Raw genomic sequence first — 16,936 nt, 5'->3', positions numbered from 1 at the left:
AGCCTGACAGGCTACAGTCCATGGGATTGCAAAAGTCAGACACGACTTAGCAACTAAATCACCACCACCACCACCACCGCTGTATATCAATCAACCATACCCCCTCCCTCTAGAACCTCCCTCCCATCCCACCCAAGTCCCATTCCTCTAGGTCTTCACAGAGCACCGGGCTGAGCATCTTGTGTTATACAGCAACTTCTCACTTTTTTACAATGGTGATATATATAATCTTATTCACCACCGAATTCACCAGCCTCTGAGTTAGGTCTGGTATATAGTTGAAATTACAATATCCGTTGAAAGAAGAGTCTTAAAATTGGTATTATAGTAGAAATTTTAGTAGAAGAGCAAAAAGCACTTTGGACTGGACCAAGGCCACTTCTTGGGTCCCACTCAGATTAACTAAGCCAGAATCTCTAAGAATGTGGTTCAAGTATCTGGATTTTTAGTAAACACCTTAGATGGGTGATTTGGGGTCAGGTGACCTCAGAACACATTTTTTTTTTAAACACAGGATTTAGAGGACAAAGACTGAGTTCTAGAGCCTATTTATTTTGCAGGGTGTTCATGAAGCCTCAAAAAATAAAATAGCAGGTAAAGTTCTTTGCCTACACCCAGACTTAGAGAAACACAGGCTGTTCTTCCCTGGCCTTCCTGTCAGGGTCCTGCAGCGTCCACATTCAGGGATAGAAGGTTGCTGTGCCCTCAGGCAGCTCCTTCTTTTCATGGACCTGAGCAAGCTCTAAGCCCTCCTCCATGAGGTACATCTTCAAGGATTAAAGACAACTCTACGAGCTTCCTTTAGCATTTCTAGCTTGTTAGCCATTCTCAGACCTTAGCAACCTGGATATATTTCAGTTTGTCTATGCCATGTTTAGAGTATAAATTTTTCTAAATTAATGAAATAGTCCTCTACAGTCTGTTCAGTGTAGCTACATGATAAGAATACTATTTTAAAAATGACTGGAGTTGTAAGGTCAAACATTCAGGAATTTGACTTTTTTTCCTCATCTCATCAAAAACAAAGCAGACTTTTATAGAAAGAATCATCTGCAGAATCTCACAAAAGACTGATGGGGAAACAAAAACCCAGACTATCAACCTACAATGAAGAGGAAAATATAATAGTAACAACTAACACAAATGAGCCCCACCTCAAGCCCAACCCCATCACACACTCATTTCATATGCATAACCCTGTAAGGAAGCATCAGGACTCTCCCCCTTTCAGAGATTTGTCCAACATGAGTAACTTGCCCCAAATGACATAATTAGATCTTTGCATACTTGGTATAAAAGCCCAGGCAGCTGGTTGACCCCAGAACCATGTACTTACCCACTGACTATGCCCTGTGAAAACTCCTCTTCTGACACCAGGCCAGTTGGCCTGCTCTCGCTCTTTATTTTCTGTCTCACTCTAACCAACCAGTTCTTCTTACTGACACCTCTCTTTCTAGAACAGTACCATGGATGATACCACAATCAAACTCCATCAGCTTTTCCAGTTTCTCCTCTTGAGGGTATTTCTGCAGCCATCCATTATATGTTGATTTTGAAATTTAAGTCTTTGAATTTGGATGGAGGGAGAATTCCTTACTGATGCCTGTAACTTCCTTTAATGATCAACTAAAACTTGAAATATTTTTCCAGACTACTGGTCTAAAGCTAGGCTTGTATACTTGCGCCACTGATTTTTTTTTTTCCAACCCAAACACAGGACTTTACATATATACCTGTGGGATTTCATCCTATGGTTTGGGGCCGTTGTTGTAGCTTGTCAAGATGATTTTAAATCTTGACTCTGTCTTTTGCGGTATCAGCTACTCCTCCCAGCTTTATGTCATCTGTAGACTTTATTAAATGAAGCATCTATTCCTCAGGCAAGTAAGTGATAGAAATGTTGAACTGCACAAAGCCAAGCATAGATAGTATGACAGGAGGGATTTTTAAAAATGAGTATTGGTATTGTGCTGGACTGAGCCTGAAGATGAACATTTCGTCACTAAAATTAACCCTCAGATGCACTATTGAAGAGAGTGTAGTTCCAGCTTACTCCCCGTCTTCTCCATAATGCCACATTCTAGCAGTCATACTAACAGCATGATCATCACTTTTGATGTACCTTTTCATATACTTCCTTGCCCTTTATAATTTATTGCCTTGATGAAGTAAAACACTCTGTGCATATGTGCTTTGGTTACAAAGATGAGGAAAATAAACAATTAAGTTGATCATCTGGGCTCTTAAACCAAGTGTGCAAAGTTCTAATTATGTCATTTACGGCAAATTACTACTGCTTTGGCAATTTTCATTTCTAAAATAGGGAGAAAATTGTGATTCTTTCTTACAGACTCGTGTGTATGAAATGAGATAGTGTGTGATGGTTCTTGGCCCTGAGTTAGAGTCCATGTGTATTAATTATTACTATTTTTCTCTTCACTGTAGGTTGACACCCTGGTTTTTTTTTTCCTCATTAGTCTTTTTTTTTTTTTTTGGCCACTCTATGGGGCATATGGGATCTTAGTTCCCCAACCAGGAATAGAACCTGTGCCCCCTGCAGTGGCAGCACTGAGTCCTAACCACTGAAACACAAGGGAAGTCCTCTTCATCAATCTTTTGTGAGATTCTGCAGGTGATTCTTTCTACAAAAGTCTGCTCTATTTTTGACAAATTAGGTGGGAGGGGGTGGAAAATCAAATTCCTGAATGTTTGACCCTGGAGGTCCAGTCATTTTTTTTTTTTTTAATAATTAACATCACTGGGCTTCCCTGGTGGCTTAGCGGTAAAGAGTTTGCCTGCCGATAGAGGAATTTGATCCCTGATCCCTGATCTCGGAGGATCCCACATGCCATGGAGTAACTAAGCCTCTGCACCACAACTATCAAGCCTGTGCTCTAGAGCCCAGAAGCCACAACTGCTGAAGCCCGCATGCCCTAGCCCCCGTGCTCTGCAACAAAAGAAGCATCACAATGAGAAGCCCATGCAGCAATGAACCCAGCACAGCCAAAAACAAATAAAATGATTTTTAAAATGATATTAATATCATGTAACTATTATGAACAGACCATAGTGGACTATTTCATTGGAGAGATGATATGGGAGAAAAAGAGGAAGACACATTACTATGATGAGAGATCAAGAAAGGCGCCCTAAAGGAAAGGGTGCCCGGGTTAAATCTGAAGTTCAAGCGTGGATTGGCCAAAAAAGATTTGGGTGTGGAGTGGTTGTCATGAGCTAAGTTCACAAAGCATCTATGCCATCTTAGAAGACTGGATTTTATATTAATAACATTAAAAACTTTCATTGAAGTTTCTGTCCAAGAAGCCTCCCCCATACACTTCAGTTGTTTCCAGTCCCTCCTGCCTTGAAAATCCTACCGACGTTTTTCTCCAAACCAGGAGCAGGTTGCCCTTTAACATACACTCATATTTTTACCTCCATAATGTATACATGTATCTTTCACTCCCCAAATCATGGCAGGGCATTGAAAACTAAAACTATGGCTCACATCCTCATTCAGTCCACAGTTTAAAGCACCAAGATGGTAATGAACAAGTTCTTGATGAATTGAACAGAGCCAGCAGAGATGAAAGGCTAACAAGAGCAGGGGGAGGTCAGGCGAGAGGCTGATAACCAGATAAAATGGCACAGATGGTGAGGATGCCTGGAAAACTGGGCTGGAAACTCTACGCAGGCAGGGATCACATTTGTGATGTTGCCTCTTGTGCCAGGTGACCAGTGGAGTGCCTGGTTTTATCTTTGGATAAAATAAACCAATGAAAAGTGTTACATTCTTCTCAGAATTATGTCATATTTACTATTTGTATGTTCAGTCCTACTTTACAAGGACAGCATATGGCATTGGCATCCTCTATAAAGGTTCCTGAGTCTGTAAGGTGGTATTAAATGTTTTCTTTTCCGTTATGATCGATTACAGGATATTGAAAATGGTACCCTGCACTACACAGTAGTTGTATGCAGTTGTGTACAGTACTATGCAGTTTGTTGTTTCTCCATCCTATATATCATAGTTTGCATCTGCTAGTACTGAATTCCCAATCTACTCCCCTCTTTTGGCAACCGTAGTCTGGTCTCTATGCTTGTGAGTCTGTTCCTGCATCATAGATAACTTCATTTGCATCATATTTTAGATTCTACATTTAAATGATATTGTATGATATTTGTCTTTCTTTCTGACTTCACTTGGTACGAAAATCTTAGGCACAATTTCATTATACATGTCAAGATAGAGTGAGCTTTTGGAGGGTATGCCAAGCTCATACACAAGCTTTTACTTTATCTGATAAGTCAGGCTATATTGACAATAGATTGGAACATAGATTGGAACATCCATGACCAGTCAGGTTGGTTGAGAATGGCTATCTGGGTTCAATGGGAAAATGAGCCCTAAGCTATTGATCATGTTTGTTGGCCATGGGTAAAGGATTTAGTGATTGGAAAACACAAGGGCCATACATATGCCAATCTCTGATAGGTATTGCCTTTAATGTGGCTTTCTTCAGGATTTTTGGCACAATCTAAATGGTCACCGTCATCCTTCACCTTATAAACTGGTGTGCATGTGACTCTAGCCTTTTCTTTAACCTTATTACTATGAAATAAAATATATCTAAATAATTTATCAATCCAAAACACATTACTAAACAAAAATATATATAAGATACACCTAAACAGTTCAAAAATTTGTCCAGAGTGAACATGTGATACCACCACCTAGGACAAGAAATAGAACATGTTCTGCTGCTGCTGCTGCTAAGTCACTTCAGTCGTGTCCGACTCTGTGTGACCCCATAGACAGCAGCCCACGAGGCTCCCCCGTCCCTGGGATTCTCCAGGCAAGAACACTGGCGTGGGTTGCCATTTTCTTCTCCAGTGCATGAAAGTGAAAAGTGAAAGTGAAGTCGCTCAGTCGTGTCCAACTCTGAGCGACCCCATGGACTGAAGCCTACCAGGCTCCGCCATCCATGGGATTTTCCAGGCAAGAGTACTGGAGTCGGGTGCCATTGCCTTCTCTGAGAACATGCTCAGTCTCTTACAAACCCCCCTCTCATTTGCTCTCTCCAAGACACTACCCACCATTGTCCTGATTTTTAAGGATATGACTTTCTTGCATTCTTTTCTAGTTTTATTGCCCAAGTATATTTCCCTAGGCACCATAGTTTGGTTTTTCTGTTTCTTTTTCTTTTTGGTGCATGCGTGCTAAGTCACTGCAGTCATAGCCGACTCTGTGCAGCACTATGGACTGCAGCCTGCCAGGCTCCTCTGTCCTCTGCAGACGTAAGAGACACAGGTTTGATCCCTGGGTCAGGAAGATCCCCTGGAGAAGAGCATGGTAACCCACTCCAGTATTCCTGCCTGGAGAATCCCATTGACAGTGGAGCAAGGAAATAGTATCTTAAAAATTAGGACAGTGGTGGGTAGTATCAAATCATACACTATACTTTCTTTGGTGTTTTTTAAATTGATATTAGGGGTGTGAGCTTGAATGATTTTGTTGCAAGTAGCTGTGGCTCGTTTATTTTTAATTTATTTTTATTGTAGTATTAAAAAGTGTGACTGTATGACAGTTTTTTTAATCCAATCTACAGGTGAAGGATATTTAGATTGTTACCAGTTTTTAACTAGTCTGAATAATGTTGGTATGAACTTTCTTATACACATTTCTTGGAGCACATATTTCTTTTGGATTTATGCCTAGAGAGTAATTGTTGGGTCATAAGGTGTTCATATGTTCAATGTTAATAGATAATGCAAACTGGTTTTCATAGTCACTGCATCAATTTCACTTCCACCAGAGACACATGAGAATTTTAGCCCTTCTGATAAGTGTGTGATATTTGATTGTGGTTTTAATTTTTATTCCCTGATGACTAATGGGCATCTTTTATATATAATTTGACTACTTGAAACCCTCTTTGGTGAAGTGCCTGTTCAGGCCCATGTACAAGATTTGCCATTTTCTTTTATAGGAGTTATTTTTATCTATTCTGGACACAAGCCTTTATCAGTTATACCTATTACAAATATATTCTATTTGGTGGCTTTCTTTCCACTCTCCTAATGGTTTACTTGGAGGAAAAGTAGTTATAAATATTATATAGTTCATATTATTCAACATTTTTCTTTATAGCTCGTGCATTATTTTGTCCAATTTATGAAAATTTTACCTAGTTCAAGATTGTGAAGATGTGTTATATTTTTTTCTAGAGCAAGGGTCCCCAATCTCTAGGATCTAATGCTCATGATCTGAGGTGTAGCTAATGTAGTAACACTAGAAATAAAGTACACAATAAATGTAGTGTACTTGAATCATCCTGAAACCATCTTTTTGTTTCGTCTGGTGCAGAGAAGTAAATCATTTCATTTTTTCCAGAGTGATCACCAACTGATGCAGTTTTAAAAAAGACTGTTCTGAATCAATATCTTTGTTTTGAATTATGTTCACATTTGCATGGGTCTCTTTCCAAAATCCCTGCTGCTGCTGCTGCTGCTGCTGCTAAGTCGCTTCAGTCGTGTCCGACTCTGTGCGACCCCTGAGATGGCAGCCCACCAGGCTCCCCTGTCCCTGGGATTCTCCAGGCAAGAACACTGGAGTGGGTTGCCATTGCTTTCTCCAATGCATGAAAGTAAAAAGTGAAAGTGAAGTCACTCAGTCATGTCCAACTCTGAGCGACCCCATAGACTGCAGCCTACCAGGCTCCTCCATCCATGGGATTTTCCAGGCAAGAGTACTGGAGTGGAGTGCCATTGCCTTCTCCTCCAAAATCCCTATTTTATCCTTATTCAGGTAGCAATACCAAACCAATTTCTGCAGCCGTTACATCCAGTGGAGCAAATCCTCCCACTATTCTTCATCAAGTGTCTTGCCTGTTCTTGCCCACTTGCATTAACATATGCATTTAAGATAATTTTTTCAGGTTTAAAAAATCTTGCTGGGATTTTAATTGGGAATACATGAATCTATAGACCATTTTGGATAGAAATAACATATCTATAATATTGTATTGTCCAATAGGAACGTGGTATGTCCCTACTTTTATCTAGGCAGTTTTATAAAATATTTTTGTTTTCTTCAAGTTTATTCCTGAGTATTTGACAGTTTTGATATTAGTTTAAAAACATGCTTTTTCAACTTAATTATATAATTGTTTGAGACTACAATATAGAAATGTAATGTTTCTGTGTGTTGATCTTGTATCCAGCGATCTGCTAAGCTCACTTATTAATTCCAACATTCATATGTATTTTGGATTCTCTACATACCCAACCATAGCATACACAAATAAGCAGAGTTGATTACTTCCCTTCCAATCCTGATAGATTTTGTTTCTTTTGCTGCCTTGCTATACTAACTGGGATCAATACAATACTGAATAAAAGTAGAGATAGAAGTCATCCTGCATGTTGCTCCCAATCCCAAAGCTTTTAACATTTTGCCATTAAGTATGGTGCTTGCTGCTGGTTCTCAGTAGCTACTCTATTCCTGATTAAGGAAGTTATTTTGTATTCTTAATTGTGTAGAGTTTTTTAAATCACCAATGGATATTGAATTTTATCAGATGTTTTTTCTGCATGTATTTAGATAAGCATATGATTTTGTCTCCTTTACTCAGTTGATGCAGCATATTGTTGGGTTCTGAATATCAAGCCAACTTTTAATTCCTGGAATAAAGCCAAATTGGTCATGATTTATTATCCTTTTATACATGTTCAATTTTTGTTTAGAATTTTTACATCTATGTTCACAACAGAGAATAGGACATACTTCTATAAACTGTCCTCATCAAGCTTTGGTATTACTAAGGTTGTGCTGATCTTATAAATCAAATAGGTAATACTCTTCCATTTTCTATTCTCCGGAAGAGTTTTTGGAAGATTGGCAGCGTTTCTTCTTTGACAGATAGGTAGAATTTACTGTGAAACCCATGTAGTTCAAGATTTTCTTTATAAAAAGGTTTATTTTAAGTATAGATTCAATTTCTCTGTTACCAAATTATTCGTACTTTCCCTTTCTACTTTTATCCATTTTGAAAGTTGTTTATTTTTTTTAGAGAATTTGTGTATTTCATCCACATTGTCAAATATATTTGCATAAAGTTACTCATATTATCTTTTCTTCAAATGTTTTTAATGTGCATAGTATCTGTAATCATGTCCCCTTTTTCATTTGTAACACTTGTAATTTGTGTTCACTATTTCTTTTCTTTTTCTTTTTTTCCTTTGATCAACCTCATGAGGGATTTATCGACTTTATTGACTTTTTCAAATTAATTTTTGAATTTGTTCATCCTTTCTACTCTATGTTTATTTTCTACTTATGTCTATTTTCTGCTCTTATTTTTTATTACTTCCTACCTTATATTTCATTTGACCTTATTTTCAGCTCTGTCTTTAAATTATTAGAACAGGTGATTAGCTCATTGATTTTCAGCCTTTCTTCTTTTATAATATATGCATCTGAAGCTACAGATCTCCCTATATATACATGGCTTCCATTGTATCTTATTAAGTCTTTTTTTTTTGGGCATATATATCACTATTTATTTTTTTACTATCATTTTTTTCTTTTATTTATTTATTGTTTTTTTTTTAATTTAATTTAATTTAATTTTTTAACTTTACAATATTGTATTGGTTTTGCCATATATCAAAATGAATCCACCACAGGTATACATGTGTTCCCCATCCTGATACATCAGTTCAGTTCAGTTCAGTCGCTCAGTCATGTTCGACTCTTTGTGACCCCGTGAATCGCAGCATGCCAGGCCTCCCTGTCCATCACCAATACCCAGAGTTTACTCAGACTCACGTCCATTGAGTCAGTGAAGCCATCCAGCCATCTCATCCTCTGTCGTCCCCTTCTCCCCCCACCCCCAATCCTTCCCAGCATCAGAGTCTTTTCCAATGTGTCAACTCTTCGCATGAGGTGGCCAAAGTACTGGAATTTCAGCTTTAGCATCAGTCCTTCCAAAGAACACCCAGGACTGATATCCTTCAGAATGGACTGGTTGGATCTCCTTGCAGTCCAAGGGACTCTCAAGAGTCTTCTCCAACACCACACTTCAAAAGCATCAATTCTTCGGCACTCAGCTTTCTTCATAGTCCAACTCTCACATCCATACATGACCATAGGAAAAACCGTAGCTTTGACTAGACGAATCTTTGTTGGCAAACTAATGTCTCTGCTTTTGAATATGCTATCTAGGTTGGTCATAACTTTCCTTCCAAGGAGGAAGCATCTTTTAATTTCATGGCTGCAGTCACCATCTGCAGTGATTTTGGAGCCCCCCAAATAAAGTCTGACACTGTTTCCACTGTTTCCCCATCTATTTCCCATGAAGTGATGGGACCGGATGCCATGATCTTCGTTTTCTGAATGTTGAGCTTTAAGCCAACTTTTTCACTCTCCACTTCCACCTTCATCAAGAGGCTTTTTAGTTCCTCTTCACTTTCTGCCATAAGGGTGGTGTCATCTGCATATCTGAGGTTATTGATATTTCTCCCGGCAATCTTGATTCCAGCTTGTGCTTCTTCCAACCCAGCGTTTCTCATGATGTACTCTGCATATAAGTTAAATAAGCAGGGTGACAATATACAACCTTGATGTACTCCTTTTCCTATTTGGAACCAGTCTGTTGTTCCATGTTCAGTTCTAACTGTTGCTTTCTGACCTGCATATAGGTTTCTCAAGAGGCAGATCAGGTGGTCTGGTATTCCCATCTCTTTCAGAATTTTCCACAGTTTATTGTGATCCACACAGTCAAAGGCTTTGGCATAGTCAATAAAGCAGAAATAGATGTTTTTCTGGAACTCTCTTGCTTTTTCCATGATCCAGCAGATGTTGGCAATTTGATCTCTGGTTCCTCTGCCTTTTCTAAAACCAGCTTGAACATCTGGAAGTTCACAATTCACGTATTGCTGAAGCCTGGCTTAGTTCAGTTCAGTGGCTCAGTCATGTCCGACTCTTTGAGACCCCATGAACCACAGCACACCAGGCCTTCCTGTCCATCACCAACTCCTGGAACTGAACTGAACTGAGAGAATTTGAGCAACACTATGGTCACATTTGATTTAATAGACATATGTAGAGTAAGACAACCAATAATGGCCAAGTACATTTTTTTTATATTCTTACTGATTTTTGGTCTGCAGGCTTTATTAGATATTAAAAGTGACTATTAAAATTTTCTGTTATGTTAGTCTGTTTCACATTCTAGTTTTGTCTATCTTTGCTTTATATATTTTTGTGTCTATTAGGAATATACAAATTTCCTGTGAATTAAATATTTTATCAGTGTAAAGTGTTTCTCTTCATTAATAGTGTTTTATAAGCATTTAAAGTATATAACAGTTACATTTGGCTAGTACTTGTTCTATGCACATTTTTACTCTCCTTCCAATTTCTGTATTTTTATGCTTAGGCATGCCTTCTAAAAATATGTTAAGCACTGTAATTTAAAGTTCGTGTCTCATGACTCCTCTGTTTGGAATTCCCATAGGTCTGTTTCTTTTGCCTATTGGTTTTGTTAGTTTTCATTCTTGTTATCTGGTCACCTCGTATTCTTATTTCTTTCCTGATTATATGATGGTCATTGTGTTCAACAATGTGTTTGTAGAATTAATTTGAGGGCTAAGATGAGGTTATCTTCCCCAGAATGGATTTACATTTGTCTCGGCCCTCAAGCCGTAATTACTTCAATTCAATTTAAAGATGATTCAAAACTGGTCTTAGTCCTTCCTGGGCCTCTCTGTTTCTGGTTCACCCATTCCCGGGACTCATACCTTCCTAGGGTCATAGCCAGCACCCCCAACCTGGGTAAATCCTGACGTCCAGTCTCTCCCTCCCTTGCTACCCTCTCTAGACCTGATAGACCTAGTAGAAAAGTGGGCCCAAATGCTGAGCTTACCTACTGGGCCTCACTCTCTTCTTGATCCTAGCTAGGTCGTTCTTCATTACTTTGTTAGTTATCTAGTGCCTGATATTTTTATATTTTCACCAGTTTTTGTTATTGTCCTCAGAGAGATAAATAGTCCAAATTACCCAACCCACCATAATTAGATAAATGTACATGTCTGCTCTCCATTTGTTTTTTAATGTTTATGATTTACATTATTTCTTGCTATGCTTTCCTTCTTTTTATTTTTTTGCCACATGGTTTGTGGGATCTTAGCTCCCAGACTGGAGACTGAGCCCTTTCCCTCTGCAGGAACACACTGAACACAGAGTCCTAACCACTGGACTGCCAGAGAATTTCCTTATTATGCTTTCTTATCATGGTTGCTTTTTTATTCTGAAAGTTATACATTTCCACTGTCAAAAATTTAGAAAATACAAACACAAGAAAGAAGAAAAATTAAAAATCACTTAAAATTTCACTATTTCCTATATATCTTTTTTCTCATATATATAGACATTTTTAACAAAAATGAGATCACACTGTAGTTATTTTAGAATTGAATGTATTCATTTAATATATAACATCTTGACAGCTTTATACTATTCTAGTATATATATATATATCATAATTCATTTAAAGAGTTCTTTAGAATTGGATATAAAATTTTTCCAATTATTAAATCACTATCACAAACATTATTTCATCAAATATTCTAACAGTTCATGATATTTTTCTTAGGATAAATTCCTAAAAATGGAGTTGCTGGTCAGAATATATAAGGCATTGTATATATAGCCAAGTTGTCCTCCAGAAGAGTATTACCAGTGTACACATCCACCAGCAGTGTGGGAGAATGATAGTGCTCAACTCCTAAAATCAGATTAGAACTTCTGAGTAATTATTTCCTTACCAACATAGGTGAGATGTATCATTTTAAAACAAGTAAAAAGCATTTTAAATGCTTTCTATCTTGCTTTTGCCATCATTGTGACTCTGATTTCTTCCTTGGTATATAAATCCCCACTAGCTTGGGTATTGGAGGATTTAGGGGCTTAGCACTGGAGATCAATCATTTTCTCTGCAGAGGGGTCCAGGGTGGGGAGGGGAGAAGAGGGAGGTCTGTAAAAAAGCTGGTTCACTGAGGATCACCAGGGATGACCACTGACATTTAGCCGGGTGGCCAAAGTAGGGCTCCTCCTTCTGGTTGATACCCTCACATCTTCTATTAAAAACCAAAGTAAATGAGTATAAAACTTCTTTCTGGTAATCCAGAAACTAAGCAGTACTAAAATAGATAAGCTTGTTTTGAATTCCCCTGTACTGAAGAAGTCCAACTCTTTAGCAGACTTTTTGAGGTCTGATCTTTTCCCCACCTCTCCTGCCTATTCTTTGTCCTTCCTGACTTTACACCTTCATAGCCAGCAATGCTGACTTCCCCTAGGTTCCCAGACAGAGTCATGTTTTTTCTCTTCTTCTCCCCTTTACCATGGATACAGTGTCCTTTGCATGGAATTTTCTTCTATTCTCTATCAAGTCCAATTTATCCTTCAAAATTATTCATCTCAAGGAAATTTCCCATGACTCCCACATCCTGGCTAGGAATAACTCCTATCTTACAGTATTTTGCATTAATCTCTGTCACAGAACCTATCAGTCTACTCTGTACTCCTCTGTTTACTTGTCAGTGTCGTCTGTTATCTTTAGAACTTGTGATGTCAGGGACTATTTCTTATTTCTCTTTACACTCTCAGCACTGCACCTGGAAAATGCTCCTTAAATTAAGTCTTTCCTTCACCTACAGATATTCTTTCACTTACTCCCCAAATCCAGGACTTTGTTTCTATTAAAGATAATACCACCTAAACATCTCATTCCCAGTAAGATAACAGTAGGATATAGTTGCATAACATTCTAGAATGATAAAACAGGGAGGGATGTAGGTAATCATAAGCCATGTTCTCTATTTTTGTGGCAAAGGAACTGAATTTCAGGGAGACAGAGCGACCTGTCCAAGATTATATTACAAGTTCATGGTCCAACTGCATTGCCAATGCCAGTCTTTGATTTCTAAACCAATATGCTTCCCACTGAATCAAAGAGTTTAAGAGCAGCATCTCAGAGGAGATGGTCCTTAAGTCACCGAAAATAATCTATACTTGTGGGATTTCAGACGCTATGGCTTGCGTAGGAGGGAAACAACTCTTGGTGTCTCTCTCTTATGCCACCTGCTGCTGCTGCTGCTGCTAAGTCGCTTCAGTCATGTCCGATTCTGTGCAACCCCATAGACGGCAGCCCACCAGGCTCCCCCGTCCCTGGGATTCTCAAGGCAAGAAGACTGGAGTGGGTTGCCATTTCCTTCTCCAATGCATAAGAGTGAAAAGTGAAAGTGAAGTCGCTCAGTCATGTCCGACTCTTAGCGACCCCATGGACTGTAGCCCACCAGGCTCCTCCATCCATGGGATTTTACAGGCAAGAGTACTGGAGTGGGATGTCATTGCCTTCTCCGCTTATGCCACCTACCTCTATCCAAAATGAGGAAAGGGGAATTCCACAATATTAACATGGAGAAAAAAACTATATTTCGCTGTATACTTAATAAGGAGGATTTTGTTTTATGTTCATTATTGTATATCCTCTTTAAGGTGTTGTAAAATCTTTCTGAAGATGAAGAAATAGAAACATGAAGCCACACGTTTTTTAAACTAAGCCTTGATGTAATCAAAACCAAGTTTCAAAGTTTTATTTTGCTTGACTTAATTACTGTTCTGATACCACCTTATGAAAATAGCAGATATCTATTTCTGAAATGCATTGAGTTAAACTGATAAGCTAAAATCAATTATGCTATTTTAGTTTTATTCCTAATCATTATTAGAACATAAAATAGTAAGAAACATTGTTACTAAGCCCTGGCTTAGCCCATGGGACAGTATAACATGGTGGTAAACAGCATAGACTCTGGAGCCAAACTGAGTTTGGATTAGTGACTTCTAACTAACTTTGAGCAAATTACTTAGCATCTCTGCCTGACCTTTTTCATCTCGAAAATGGGGATGTAAATAGACACATTTCAGATGGCTGTTTTGAGGATTAAATGAGATAATAACTGTAAAGTGCTTAGAAAAATGCCAGGCACATGGTAAGGTTTAGAATTAGTTATTACAGCAGGGGCTCTGTAAAGAAATGTTAAGTTGAAAATAATCAACAGATCCATAGTGGGGAGGCGGGGGTGTTACCTACTCCTGCCCCAAAATGCAAAGCTCATGCTTCTGGAAATAATTTTAGCGAATGGAACATATCCCCATTGACTCCCTATAATATTATGCTACAGGAAGTCCATGAAAGAAAACTCGATAAAATACAAGCAGCAAATGTTATCCTGTAACTATTCAAAATTTCTGGATTTTCACAATGCAGTTCTTCCGAATCGTAATTAAGGGTTTGAAAGTCAAATGATTTAAATGCTAGTTTTAATTACCGCTTGGTGAACTTTAGTGTGTTAGAATTGTCACAACTTTCCTTAAGGATTACTCTGAAGCCAGGCGATACAGTGGGAAATTATTAACTCCTACTTTGGTACAGCAATTATCTGCATTACAAGGTTTATGCAATTAGCTGTTTAAGATGTCATTATATTTTGCCATCTGGTACACAGGAGTTTATGCATATGAACAGGCACGTGTTGAAGTGATTTTCACTATATGACTTGTTCTCAACCCAAGTCATCTCTCTAATGAGGGGAAGTTACCGTGCACCGTACATTAGTGGCAGGTGCACACTATCAAGCTTCATTTTCATCGAAGACCTTCATTTTTCCATTTTAAAGTATTCTGCACAAGTGCTGGAAAATTAATTAGTCGTTTGCCATTGAACGACTCCTGCAGACGTGTTCCTTAGCAGTCAGACGGGGGCACGGCTTCAGCTAGGGGCCGCTCCTCTTCACCCAGACGGCTGCGAGGAACCCGCGTTGGGTGAAAAAAGCCAGGGCGTGAACCACCGCAGTAGACGGCCTCTCGGGACCTGGGAATGGGGGTGGGGGTGGCTGGCGGCGGGGTCCGCAGTCTCAATCCGGCTTTCCACCCAAGAAGGGGAGCGCCGGACGGGGGCAGCGCGGCGGCTTTCAGTTCGCAGCTCCCGCGGGGCGACTGGGGGCCCGACCGACGCGCATTGGAAGGGCGCCCTCTGCCGTCGGCTCGCGGCCGCCGGGTAAGACGAGAGGCTTGGAGCGGTAGACTTAACTTGACACGCGTTTTGCACGCGGAAAGCCCGGCTCTCCGAAGGGGCTTGCAACCCTGCGCACGCGCGGTGCGCGGACAATTTCCCCCCCGCCCCCCACGCCCCGCCGCCCACCCGAAGTCGGGCGCGCTCGGGTCGCGCGAGAACTCGGCCCCGCGCCCCCGGGGCTGGCCTGGGCGCCAAAGGCCAGGAAAGAGAAACCCCCGGGCGGGACGGCGGTGGGGCGAGGGACAGCCGGAGATCCGGCACCTGTTCCGGAAGGTGGCCCTGCGCCACCCGCCGCAGAGCCTTTGTTAGTTGGTTCCCTCTGAATCGCCGCGGGGCCCAGCCGTCCCGCAGAGGCGCGCGGGCACCTCGCCGAGGCTGGCCCCGCGCTGCCATTGAAACGTGACACTGACGAACGAGCTGGGCCCGCGGCTTTCTTTGGGAGTTAGGAGTCGCCGGTCGCGGAGAATGTGGCTCTCTGGTTCCCTGGGAAACGTTCTGCCTCCTCGGCTGCTGCCATCTTCCGTCTCCCCGCGAAAACCGCCGCAGCACGCACGTGTTTCCTCTTTCCAGTCCGCGTGCCAGGAGGAGCGCCCAAGTTCAGCTCCGAGAGTTGAGCAGGGAAGGACTCTGCTGAACACGGGAAAGTGGGGTTTGATGGGGCCCAGGCAAGAAGGTAGTTCCTTGAGCCTTTTGTTTTAGGGCACCGACTGCATGTGTGCTCAGTCGTGTCCGACTCTGTGCGACCCCATGGACTGTAGCCCACCAGGCTCCTCTGTCCATGGGCTTTACAGGCAAGAAGACTGGAGTGGCGGAGGAGACTTTAGCCTTTTGGGGGAGGGGAGCTGAGGATGATGGCACGGGGACTGAGGGAGAAGACCCTGGCTGAACCTGTCTCCCCCACCCCTTTGTCGCGTTTCTGCGCCAGCTTTTTGGGGGAGAGGGGCAGGGGGAGTGAGGAGTTCGTTATTTAGTTGCCTGTTTCCAGATAGACAACAAGGTGTGAAACACTGAACCAGGGACTAGCAGTTATTAAGAATCAAAATAGGAATTTGCAAGCTGATTAAAGAGAATAAAATTCAAAAAAGGGGAGGTCTCATTAAAAATTCAAATGGTGCAGCCAGGTGAGTGTACAACTGGTGCTGCTGCTGCTAAGTTGCTTCAGTCGTGTCCGACTCTGTGCGACCCCATAGACCGCAGCCCACTAGGCTCCCCTATCCCTGGGATTCTCCAGGCAAGAACACTGGAGTGGGTTGCCATTTCCTTCTCCAATGCATGAAAGTGAAAAGTGAAAGTGAAGTCACTCAGTCGTGCCCGACTCTTAGCGACCCCATGGACTGCAGCCTACCAGGCTCCTCCATCCGTGTCAACAACTAAAGGGTAGGTAAAATTAGAATTGGCTGTTGGAGTCTCAGAACTTCTGGTCCTGGGTGACCCTGCAAGTAAACTGGTCGGAGGTGATTTCTGTGTTCTCACAACGCAGAAAACAGACAATAAAGATTGAGGTGATGGTGGCAAGAAAAAGAGCCCATCATTTGCGCTGGAAGAGAAAGTTGGACACGTAAATCAAGGCCAGATTGGAGAAGGCTGAAGGGCCTGGGATTGACTGGATAGAGTAGGAAAACCTTGTGCTTTGGGGCCAGTCTAGACTAAGTCTAAATCTCCTTTATGCCTCTTAGAAGGTGTAATTAGGAGCCTCTGTTCACCTCTGTGAGGCATTAATTATGAGGATTATACAGGGTATTATGAGACAATGTTCTTGGCCCTAATACATTTAATATCGATATAACCCTTTC

The sequence above is a fragment of the Bos indicus genome, chromosome 3 (assembly GCF_029378745.1).
Source record: "Bos indicus isolate NIAB-ARS_2022 breed Sahiwal x Tharparkar chromosome 3, NIAB-ARS_B.indTharparkar_mat_pri_1.0, whole genome shotgun sequence".
Classification (NCBI taxonomy): domain Eukaryota; kingdom Metazoa; phylum Chordata; class Mammalia; order Artiodactyla; family Bovidae; genus Bos; species Bos indicus.
The sequence above is the reverse complement of the archived record's forward strand: the minus strand, read 5'-3'. Positions refer to the sequence as shown.